The sequence below is a fragment of the Schistocerca serialis genome, chromosome 1 (genome assembly GCF_023864345.2).
Source record: "Schistocerca serialis cubense isolate TAMUIC-IGC-003099 chromosome 1, iqSchSeri2.2, whole genome shotgun sequence".
In the NCBI taxonomy this organism is placed as follows: Eukaryota; Metazoa; Arthropoda; class Insecta; order Orthoptera; family Acrididae; genus Schistocerca; species Schistocerca serialis.
Window position 1 is genome coordinate 766,412,184 of NC_064638.1, and position 12,794 is coordinate 766,424,977.

Sequence of the window (12,794 nt, forward strand, 5' to 3'; positions counted from 1 at the left end):
ATGAAAATCTTGCATTATCATCTTGTATCGGGATTTGCAGTCATTTACCTGTTTGGTGTGTCATCTGTGAATGCTTATTTATTTGTAATACTTTTTGTAATGTTGTTTTTACTATAAAAACTAGATCTGAATTTCCTTCTTGATCTGTTCCTCTGTAATAAAACATATGACCCAATTTTAATTCTGTTTGATCATCGCTATTTTGTCACTTTTCTGATAATCTTACTATGTCCAGTTCAGTGTTACACAACTGCCTTTGCAACTCCTAGTTAATAGTGTCACTTATGTCTCTTCAGCTGCATGGACAAGCTAAGTACACGTCATATTAAAAATCTCAACAACTGAATTATTAATGTAGTCATTTCAGGAAGATGGGTTCTTCAGCACATGTGTGTTTATTCTTTTGATAAGTGTGTGGAGGTTCAAGTGTGGTTAAGGTAAATTTCTCATTTATAAGTTATCGCTGTGAAAATTATAACACACATAAATTTTCTTTGAATGCAATGGTATTTTCTGAACAGTTTTTTTTTTTTTTTTTTCCAGGTTTGAATGGAAAATGGTGTGCAGTGATGCAAAGGAGTTGTTGTACTTCTCCCCAAGCTTGCAATTAGTATACCACAAAGTAGAGAGCAATGTGTTTTGCATGTGCTGCATTATTCTCACAAAAGGAAGAAACATTATTTTTATATATTTCAATCTGGCCGACAATTCGTAATACGAACTGTGATATGCAACAGTTCTCTTGTATGGATGTTTTTTCCTCCTTAACACAAAATGGAGATGAACTGAAATGTTTTTAGCTTTTGTAATAAAACATTCACTTTTATAATTAGTTTAAAAAACTGTGTGTGTGTGTGTGTGTGTGTGTGTGTGTGTGTGTGTGTGTGTGTGTGTGTGTGCGTGCGCGAGTGTATACCTGTCCTTTTTTCCTCCTAAGGTAAGTCTTTCTGCTCCCTGGGTTGGAATGACTCCTTACCCTCTCCCTTAAAACCCACATCCTTTCGTCTTTCCCTCTCCTTTCCTCTTTCCCGATGAAGCAACCATTGGTTGCGAAAGCTTGAATTTTGTGTGTATGTTTGTGTTTGTTTGTGTGTCTATCGACGTGCCAGCACTTTCGTTTGGTAAGTCACTTCATCTTTGTTTTTAGATATATTTTTCCCACATGGAATGTTTCCCTCTATTATATTTATAATTAGTTTCATTTATTTGTCTTACAAGAGAACTTGATTAAGGATCACTAAACCAGAAGTGAAGTTCCAGTGGGGATGTATTGCAACTGTTTTGCTGCTGTCTATTAAGCCACTCTTCAAAACAAATTAAATAATTATGTAAATGTATTTGTAGAGTGGGAGGGCAGTGTGGTGAAAAGTGCCAAAAACCTTTTTTTGGGGAGGAGTGAAAATTACATCTGTGGAGCACTGTTGATACAGACTTTTTTCTAAAGGATTCTGAGCAGAAAAATGACCTGGAAACCTTATTTGGATTGAACAATTTGGTCTCAATAATTAACTTTCTAACATGGGTGGATGAAAACAGTAGGACCCTAATTGATTATGTCTTATTTGACAAAGCCCCAAGTAAGAAATTAACTGTTTACACAGTGACAAATGCTCTTTTTGATCATTATGCACAATTAGTTAAGATAAATAATTTAATGCGTTACAGTATGGATACTCCTCAGTGGAAATCAGTTAGAATAATTGACTCCAGGACAAATGTTTTAGAGAACGGGAGATGACATGGGGTGTAATTTATAATGAACTAAATGCTAACATAAAATTTAATATATTCCATGATAAATTCATATCATTCTTCGAAAATATGTTTCCGCATAAGCTAATCAGAAAGGACACTAAACTCATGTAAAAAACCATGGATCACTGGAGGAATTAAAGTATCTTGTGAACGGAAAAGCGAAATGTATCTTTTGACGAGAACAAGGAAGGATTCTGCAGTGGTTGCACATTGCAAAAACTACTCAAAATGACTAAGAAAGGTTATTAAAAAAATCAAAGAAATGCACATAATGTCAGAAATCAGTACTTCCAACAACAGAATTAAGGCTACATGGAATTTAGTGTAATAAGAGACAGAGCATCTAGCCACAGAGCAAGACAAAATCACTATTAATCTGAATGGACGGGCTATAAATCACAAGTCACAGGTGGCAAATGCATTTGATAATAATTTCACAAATATAGTAAAAAGCATAGGGACAAACAGTTCAAGAGCAAAATCACAGCAGTATGTTGAAAGTGTAATTTCCACAAAAATTCAGTCATATGAATGTATCACCAACTTCTCCTTCTGAAATTAAGAAAATTATACATTCTCTCAAAAATAAAGTCATCTGGTTTTGATGGTGTTTCCACGAGTACTAAAAATTTGTTCCCATGTAATAAGCCCAGTCTTGTGTGATTCGTATAAAGTTTTCCCAGCATACTGAATATTCTATGAGGTTTTGGGATTGCAGCCGCATCTTGTTTAAATTCTTGCTACAATATTTCGGCTGGCAAACATCCAGCCATCTTCAGGTAAGTGTATACCACTGGAGACTGCTAGTTCATGGTGTCAGCTTTATAGAAAAAATTGGCGTGGAATCGCATGCACATTGACTCTATCAAAATCTGCACCTTCTACAAATACTGCTCCATCTGTGGCGTGCAGGCACATATGTAAAGGTGAAACTACATGTCTGCTCTCTGTCGGAATGTGCTCTCGCATTGTAGCGTTTTGCCTACTTTGTTTCTTCGTTGATCGTTTCTTGTCCTCAGTGTCAATGTACTGGCTGAAAAAATAGGTGTTAGATGTGCAACTACTGTCTACTGCAAATGAAGTAGCCAACAGATGCACAGTTGCGTTTCACATTCTTTTACTTTAAGTTTTCACAACCCCCTGATAATACACAGTTATTTGGCCAGTGCACTATTGTTTAACTTTCCATGAGCATCATTAATAGTTTGCAGTTGAACATCCACATACTGCTACAAGAACTTTCTGTTGAACATCAACGAGCAGTAAAAACTTAACCACAATGTTCACAGTTCTTGGAGAATAAACAGGTATGTATGGAAACAGAACCTACACTGGTTCCTCATCTGAAACTTGGCCGTGGACTGACTTGTCTCGTGACCAAAAATCGGGCCCTTGTATATCATCACAATAATAGGTACTGAAACTGCACATTGTTTGAAGTTAAATTTACAGAAATTAACAATTAAAACTTAACTCATTAAATTAACAGAATACATCAAAAAATTCATTCCTTTTAACAGTTTCTTCTACTACAAGGTTGAGGCGGAATTATTTGGTTAAATGATTAAATTAACACATATAGTTACATAAACAATACTTTTGACAAAACTATTCATTACTTTGGAATTAATTATGGGCTGGCTTTGTTAACATGTTTTCGATTAGAGCCAGATAGATACTTTAAGATTACTAGCATTTCATCTTCCAAACGTTTATAATTATTACAGACTTTGTATATTTTTATACATCAGCAATAGAATTTAACTTACGAAACAATTATTGATTTCACCCTATAATGAAAGATACTAACTAGGAATAGTCAAAATAAATTAGAAAATCAATTACATTAGATCCGATGTTATGTTCTTTAAAACTGAGGGCCAATCTTTCTCTTGTATGAAAATACAGATTATACTCACGTATGTTAATAGTAATTAGTTCGAAAATGGAAAAAACGAATTTAAGTAGGCAGATGGCAAAAAATAGGGGAAGTAAAAATATCCCAGCTTGCTTCGACACAGTATCACTAAAAACAAATGTCAGATGTTGCCAGATACGTTGTAATGAATAAAATGTTTTCTCTCGGAAGAGATTAAAGAGATGACTGCGTTGCAAGCCATGACCACCAGTTGAATGCCGCTGTCAAAATTTATAAGAATTTGTGCTAGACATATTTCCACAGATTCTTTAATTACTGAATCCCAAAAGGATTTTGCTGGTGTCCAGATTTTTGCAGCAGAATAATCCATAGTGTGTCCTGTCTCATTAAGCTTGCTGTAAATAATTCACCACAGTTCAAAAGGGACCATGAGGTACATAATTATAGTACCAGAAGGAAAAATGACATTCATTACTCCACTTTGAAGTTATCTTCAGCACAAAAAGGGATGCATGATGCACCAACAAAAGTTTTTCTTCACTTACCCAGTGATATAAAATGTCTGACGGACAGCGAAGTAAAATTTGGTAATAAACTGACAAAGATTCTTATTAACAACTCCTTCGAATCTGTAGAAGAATTTCTGTTACTGTAATGCGTGAAAGGTGATGAAAAGGAACTACTAACTTAAATCTGTATGTCTATTTTCTTTTTGTAAAAAAATAAAAAAACTTAGAAATTTTCAAAATGTAACCTATGTACAAATTAATGTGCAATGTGAATTTAAAATGATTCATTCCACATGATTACAGTATAACACGCAAAGTAATCCACAGAACTAACTAATGGAAAAAACTGAGGAAAATTCTGTAATATATGCTGCATAAGAAACTTTCTCATAAAGACTTAACATTATTTTTTTAACAAATTAAGAAACTTTGAAACGTCAGTCTCCAGTAGAAATATTACGAAACAGAACTAAGTCCTTGCTCACCATCATCAATAGGCACATAGACTGACAGAATCCTTGAAAAATATTGTTTAGTTTCCTCACTCATAAAATCAAGTCTTTTTCTTCAGTTTCCCTTTTTCAATTCATGGAAAGGTTCCTCACTATCAGTCCTGGAAAGTTGCAGTTTTTATGTAGATTCTGAGTCATGCTTGCCTTCAACACACAGCATATTTCTCAGTCTGCAATTACACTGCAGTTTCTTTTGTACAAAACCATTCCTAGATGTTCTTTGGCAATTCGTAGCCGTGTAGCTTTGGTGATCGGTGGTAGTTGGGAGGTGTGTCTGTACTTCAATGAGACATGGTCGAAATCGAAAACGTTTTTATTCCCCATGTGTGGCACTTTGAAGGGTGTTGCAGCAGCATTAGTAGTCTTCCACACTTTGCAAACTAGAACATCCAGCACATTCATCAACAGAAGAAAAGTTGTGGTATGAAGAGTATGAGTGTGCAGGAACTAGAAATTTCTGATCAATTGTATGAATGAAACTGTTTGCCACAAGGAATATGTATATAAACAAAATTACACAGTTCTTACTTGACAAGCACAGTAATCACACCGTACACACAGATTTTGTATGTTGGTGCTGAGAAGTCCTATATTTAATGTATTATGCATGATGCCACCTGGTTCCTTTCTCTTCCTGATTGGCCTTCATACCAGAGGCAAAAAGCATCATCAGCAGTATTGGTCATGTGGATTCCAAGACTAATGTAAAAGTTGACAGGAGTAGTAAATGTTGCTGTGATAAATCTCGGCAGAGGAAACACTTGGTGATGTTGTAACTCAAGAGCATACATTACTGATCTTGCGATACCAGTGTATGACTCTGATCTTACATGCAGGGAATCAAGTGTTTTGCATGTATCAACTCATGCTCTTTGAAAAGATAAGTTTGAAAAATCTTTCACAAACACAGCTTTGTAAAACTTATATGTGACTTTTTTCTGGGTGTAAAACCTATATGTGACTTTTTTCTTGGTATTTTACTTTGAGTGCTTCATATAGCACATGCACATTAACATCGAGTCGTAGGTACTTGTTTTGTGACTTCAGACTGTTATTGTGGCTATCCTTATTGCAATATATTCTCATGCCAAGATTCTGTCACTGTAAATGTACTTATATTTCCTCACACCACCACACTTGTCTTTGAAGGTTGTATTTCCACATTTTTTTCCTCTTGATAAGTGTCATAATCTTCTGAGGGCTGATTTCAAAAATTTCCATGAATGTATTTTTACACACCTTCCTCAAATTTCCTTATGCATCCAGAAGTGTGTAATTCTTGGAGCATTGCCTTCATGTGTCTGATGGTTCATTGTAAGTACTATGATAACATCTCTGTACTAGTAAAATATAAATAGTCCCATGAGGTAACATCCTTGTTTTGTGTGTCCCAGTTTTTTCAAATATCCACCACATCTTTACAGTCATTTTACGTTTGCACATCACCTGAAACAAAAAAGGATGCACAACTGACTACCAACATCAAAGTAAGGAAGAAACAAATACAGGACAATGAAGTATAAATGCCTAGCCACATGGAATAGAAACAATATGAATGTGAAATGAAACAAAAATATTGCAAAAACCCAAAATCATATTACAATACTAAACTCTTTTAATGGCTGTAATTTAGCACACTTCCACCGTCCTTGTGTATCAATAATGTAAGACTTTCCTTTCACACAGACTTAACTTTCTTTTGCTCTTTTATGAATGGTTTTTTTGGCCAGTAGTCTCATTGACTGGAGTAGGACAGTCTTCAGTGATGAGTCCTGCTTCAAATTAAGCCTTGACAACCACTGAAGACATGTCCCGAGACATACCAGACAGCAGCAGGATACAAACCTGACTGTCGTCCACCATGTACAGCCCATCAACCAGGGTGATGGTCTGGGACGCCATTTCATTTCATAGCAGGAACCCTTTGGTTGTCATCTGCGATGCCCTCACAGCACAATGGAATTTCAACGACATTTTACACCCCATTGTGTTTCCCTTCATGGCAAGCCATTCTGGGCCTACATTTCAGCAAGGTAATGCCCATCCAAACATGATAAGAGTTTCTACCACTTGTCTTCACCCTTACCAAGCCCTACTTTGGCCAGCAAGGTTACCATATCTCTCTCTCATTGGGTATATCAGTAGTATTAGTAGCATTATGGGTGGGACCCTTCAACGAACTTGAGATTTTGATGATCTTACACGCCATCTGGACAGAATCTGACATGATATTCCTTAGGTGGACATCAAACAGTTCTGTCAATCAATACCAAGTCAAATAAATGCTTGCATAAGGGCCAAATGTGGACCAATGCGATATTGACTAGTTCAATTTGTGAAGCTCTTTCTCTTGAATGAGTCATCCTATTTTTCATAAGTTGTAATCATTTGTTTGTCTGTAGATGTACATCACATGTACTGATTTCTGTCCCATTCAAATGATTCCTTCGTGGTGCGGTTACACACAACCCCCCTCCATCCCACCCCCACCTCTTTCCCTTAGAAGTGAGTTATTTTTTGACTATACTGTGTCACATTTGCTCTCTAAATCCATACTAAAAAGTTCTTCAATGTTATAGACTGTCATAAAGACAAAAATATGAGGCCCGCTTATTTTTTTTTCTCCTTTCTTTTTCCAACCTCTGTTAGGCTATAAATAAAAGACAAGTTCATAGGAAACAATTATTTAATTATCAAAAGTTTTGTACACTTATGGTTACTTTCCAACATTATCACCAAAAAGATTGAGACACTTATCGTACCTCTGGACAAGCTTTGTAATACCCTCTTCAAAAAATGTTGCTGCAAATGATTTCAAATGAGCATTGACGTTGTTTTGAAGATCTTCTTTGGTTTGAAAGTGCTGCCCTCCTAGCCACATCTTCAGTTCATGGAAAAGATGAAAGTCGCTGGGAGCCAGGTCAGGACTGTACGGTGGATGACTGAAAATGTCCCTTTGAAATTGTTCAAGGAGCCACTGGGTTGTGCCAGCAGTGTGTGGACGAGCATTGTCATGGATCAACACAATTCCTGAAGTCAGCATTCTCCTTCGTTTGTTTTTAATGGCTCTCCGCAAATGTTGTAAAGTTTCACAATAAACAGCTGCATTGATAGTGGTTCTGGGCTGCATAGGCTATACAAGCAACACACCTTTTTGGTCCCAAAACACAGTAGCCATAATCTTTCTGTTGTTGAATGTTTGTTTGAATTTTTTGGTTTGTTTGGTGAATCTGCATGCATCCATTGTTGTGATTGTCATTTTGTTTCCAGTGTGTCGTATTGGATCCAGATTTCATCTCCAGTAACAATTGATTTCAAAAGGTCTCTCCTCCATCGTGATAATGGTCAAGGAAATTCTAAGCTGACAACATTCGCTGACTTTTGTGGGCGTCTGTCAACATTTTTGGAACCCAACGAGCACAAAGTTTTTTGTAGCCCAGATGTTCAGTAATGATAGAGTGTATGACAGATCTTGAAACTTCTGGAATTTCCATAGACAAAGAAGTTATGGTGAACCTACAATTTTCTCTAACCACTCTGTCAACTCGTTCAACATGGTCAGCTGTAACAACAGACTTGCATCCTCGGCTCCCTTCATCATGCACGTCATTTTGACTATCTTTAAACTTTTGGCACCATTCACGCTCAATACCATCAGTCATGAAGTTATCATTGTACACTCGGGTCATTCTCCAATGAATTTCTGCTGCACTATTCTCTTCTGCTTGCAGAACCCGAATTACACTTCGTAATTCACACTTGGTGGGAGCAACAATGATGGCAGCCATGTTTACGTGGCTGTAGTGCAATGCAGATTGATGCCTTGAGGTCAGCAATGGCTGAGTGTATAGTGTGAGAGTTATGTTGTAGCCTACAGCACATCTCCACTTTCTGCTGCTCGCACAGCTTCTACACTAAGCGATCAAAAAAAAAAAAAAAAAAGTTACAGAAGAGCTGACATTCTAATGTTTCTTCCACAGATGCTAAATATCATGGTTCTTAAGGATGTGAAAGAAGTAAAAAAGTCTGAAATATATTTTCATTTGCATCATGCAATTAAAAATAAAGATCCTAAGGTGGAACCTTGTGGAATACCACTAGTCATTATAGTCCAATGGTTCACGCATGTCAAGGCATGGATGAGGATTGCGTTCTTGATGATTCCAAGCAACAGTTGGGGTATGTGCATGTGCGTGCTTTCTGCTTGAAGAAAGTGTATATCCTGCAAATTACGTCTCTCGCTTGCTTATGTGGAATGTGTCACTTACCACCAACACCAGTGATGACAACTTGCAATAAATGTGATAAAAATTCATTAAACAACTTGCTATTATAACGTTTAATGCTTGCATTAGCTATGGCATTCAGAGCAGAGCTCTCAGGACACTAATGAATGCGAATTGGCTGTCAGAGAATGTGTGATGTAGATGAACAGAACAAGCCTAAACTCGACCACCATCATTTGTGACTCAAACTTAGTTTTCCATTTGATAATGACTGATAATATGAGGCAGCACTCTTTCCTGTGTAATCCCTTTGTTTCCTGTTACAAATGTATTAGTTGAACCATTATCTCCTTTCATATACAGAATCAGTTCAACCATTAAGTTTTTTGGTAGTATTGTCGATAAGCTTATCACTGTTCAACGCATTTTGAATTCAGCTTTACTTTTACTTCACATTCATACACTTACATAAGCCACTGAGACTGTTTCATGGTAACTCGTCCATAGTGCTGATAACAACCAGATGTTATGGAATTCTTATTTAGCTAAAATAGAAGTAGTGACTCTATATCTATATAGAACAGATAATTAGCTCAGAAAACCATATCTAAAAATGTCTAAGAAAAATTCAAGATTGTCAATGTGTAAGGATTTTGAAATAATAGTTTACATAGCTTTCAACACACAATTTATTATATGTATCAAAACAAGTACTTCCAAATTTACATCAACAAGTTTCTACAAACTCTAAATTCTCCACACATATTCAGATAAACACTGAGATGACAAAAGTCACGGAATAGCGATATGCACATATACAGATGGTGGTAGTATTGTGTACACAAGGTATAAATGGGCAGTGGATTGACAGAGCTGTCATTTCTGCTCAGATGGTTCACACAATGGGAATTAACAATCTTTGAATGGGGAACAGTAGTTGGAACAAGAGGCATGGGACATTCCATTTCAGAAATCATTCGGGAATTCAATATTCCATGATTCACATTATAAAGAGTGTTCCGATAATATCAAATTTCAGACATTACCTTTCACCAGGGGCTACACAGTGGCCAACAGCCTTCACTTAATTGTGCCAATTGTGAGTGCTAAGATACAAGCAATACTGTGTGAAATAACTGCAGAAATCAATGTGATACATGTGAAAGTACCTGTTAGGACAGTGTGGCAAAAATTGTTGTTAATGGACTATGGCAACAAATGACCAATGCAAGTGCCTTTGCTAACAACACATCAACTGCAGTGCCTCCCCTGGACTCATGACCATATCAGTTGGACCCTAGATGACTGGAAAACCATGGTGTTGTCAGATGAGTCTCAATTTCAGTTGGTAGGAGCTGATGACAGGTTTCAAATGTGGCACAGATCCTATGAAACCCTGGACCCAAGTTGCCAACAAGGCACTGTGCAAGCTAGTGGTGGCTCCCTAAAGATGTAGGCTGTGTTTACATGGAATGAACTGGGTCCTCTGGTCCAACTGAACCAATCATTGTGGTTATGTTCAGCTGCTTGAAGACCATTTGCAGCCATTCATGGACTTCACATTCCGAGACAATGATGGAATTTTTATGGATAACAATGGTATTATAATAAACAAAATAATTTAAAGGAACAATTAAAGGAATTGTTCTTTAACTTGGAATGAAAGGTGAATATTAGTACAATTGCATTATTATGAAATGTTCTGCATGTAGAAAATTGTGCTATTGTTCATTCACTTTACCTTGCATCGTTTCTTTTTCTGTGTCCATCACTATATATGTTTTAATTGTATTTCTCGTCTTCTGACAGCTTCTCCCTCTGTTAATTTTACGAAAATATGACCATGGACTTCTTTTCCTCCATTTCAATTGTAGATGCAGGCACCCGACTCCAGGGAACACCAGTGCCTCTCAAGATGATTTAAAATATGAAGGAATTCTTCTTAACTTGGTTCTATTTCAATTTAATAAAAACACTTAATACTTTTATTAAGTCTTCTCATATTGAGAAACACATGTAATACAAAACACTCATAACCCGTCACACTCTGAGTAGTACAGCTTAACTAAACTTCTACCTACAGAGAGTGAAACAAAATCATGTATAAAAAAGTGAATGATGTTTTATAGTCATTTGTCTGTGCTTTACTGCGCTTTCATAACAAATGTCTTTGCCGGCACTTATAATCTGATCCTGTCATTATCGCTGTTTCATTTTGTAATAAATTTTAACTTTACCACATCTGGGGGGGTGTCTTTCACCATGTACCTACACACAATGCCAGGTCACTACTGTTCATGATTGTTTTGAAGAACATTCGGGACAATTTGAACAAATTATTTGGCCACCCAGAACACCCGAAATCCCATCAATCATTTATGAGACATAATAAAGGGTCAATTTGTGCACAAAATCCTGCACTGGCCGGCTGTAGAGGAAGTATGGCTCAGTATTTCTGCAGGGGACTTCCAATGATTTTTGAGTCCATGCTGCACCGGGCAAAAGGAGGCTCGACGCGCTATTAGAAGGTATACCATGACTTTTGTCACATCAGTGTGTATGCAGTGTTCGTAAATAATTTGTGTTATGAAGTGCCAATGGAACTGTAACACAATTTTGCCAAACTTTTACACTAAGTTTTCCTCTTACTTAAATGTATGTTGTTTCTGCTCTCAGTGATCTTTCCTTTTTTTATTTTATGGGTTGCATTTGAATATGAGACCATTCAAACTTGCGCTGTTACTGGTCTAAGAAAAACTGAAAAAGAAACCTGTGGCTACAAGCAACTATATCTCTGTAAAAGAATGGTCCATGTACCAGTTAACTGTGCCACTGTCTATTATATTTAAGTCCAGCACAATATAAGTCATAAATAATACAAAGTAATATTATTAAGCAGCACAATGCCACTTTAGGGCAGTGTGTTATTTATATAGGGTCTTAGCAGCAAATTAATTCTATCAGATTTCTCCTACGATTGGAACTATTTGCTTGAGCATGAATTCAGTATGACACACACATGTAAAAGGATGGTCCTGCAATGCTAGATGAGAACAACCCTTGCAAGCTTTAGCTGTCATACTCTGGAACTTTAATATAATTGCAATGAATAATAGTGTAACATTTGATTTAATAAGCTGATATGTGAACTACCATTATTTTTGAAGTAAAGTGATAGTTCATTTAATCAAGATTGTGTAAAATTTCTAAACAGTAATGACTGCTCTTCCCTAGGTTTCAAACGAACTTCCACAGAGAAGTCATACTGCCTTTTTCAGTGTTGTGATGGATTTTCAAGGGCTCTTACAGCACACAATTAATTTATAGTGTGGTCATAAATAAACTGACCACTTTCTTGATAATGGCATCACAACTGCACTGTCAAAATGTAGCCATACAAATAACATAGTTCTTTGTAATAACAGCAGGAAACATTCTTATTCTTTGGCACTGACAGAATACAGAAATTATCATCTTCATTAAATCTCTGACCTTTCATTGTTCATCTCTTCCATGTTTTGCTGAATCAGCTATGTTCTTTGTCACCTTAAAGCTCATTATTCCCTTTATGTAGTAAATTTGAATGTGTCACACGTAAAGTAAACGTTTAGGAGTACATAATATGGAATGTGTCAATATTGGACACTCATGTAAAAGCATATTCTTATCAATTCTGCCAATAACATTTTTTGGCAATTAAATCTACCTCACTCTTGTGAACTATAACTGTAGAAGTCCCGTTTGCCTTAAAATGTTTTAAATTGGTGTGTTGCTTTATTGAGCAGTAGTGTGCTATGTGCACTGATGAGCCAAAACATGACCACTGCACACTGCAAGACTGAATTTCACCTGGTAGACGTGGGGGCATTTGGTGGTAAGTGTTTGTGTGGAGTACAGACAAATGGAAAATCAT

At 36.4% G+C, this 12,794-nt stretch overlaps 1 protein-coding gene and 1 long non-coding RNA gene across 4 annotated transcripts in view; one reads left to right on the plus strand and one right to left on the minus strand.

Annotated features, from left to right (window-relative positions):
- The window catches only part of LOC126482366 (germinal-center associated nuclear protein-like), a 166,238-nt gene extending 165,406 nt beyond the window's left edge, over positions 1-832 (plus strand). For both annotated transcript variants that reach the window (XM_050106455.1, XM_050106462.1), the window contains exon 15: positions 544-832. The gene's annotated coding sequence lies outside the window, so the exon portion shown is untranslated. The remainder of the gene's footprint in view (positions 1-543) is intronic.
- A 2,023-nt stretch (positions 833-2,855) lies between these two features.
- The window catches only part of LOC126482382 (uncharacterized), a 28,805-nt gene continuing 18,866 nt past the window's right edge, over positions 2,856-12,794 (minus strand). For both annotated transcript variants that reach the window (XR_007587643.1, XR_007587644.1), the window contains 2 exons: positions 10,623-10,834; positions 2,856-6,101 (listed from right to left, as the gene is read on the minus strand). This is a non-coding gene — a long non-coding RNA (uncharacterized LOC126482382). The remainder of the gene's footprint in view (positions 6,102-10,622; positions 10,835-12,794) is intronic.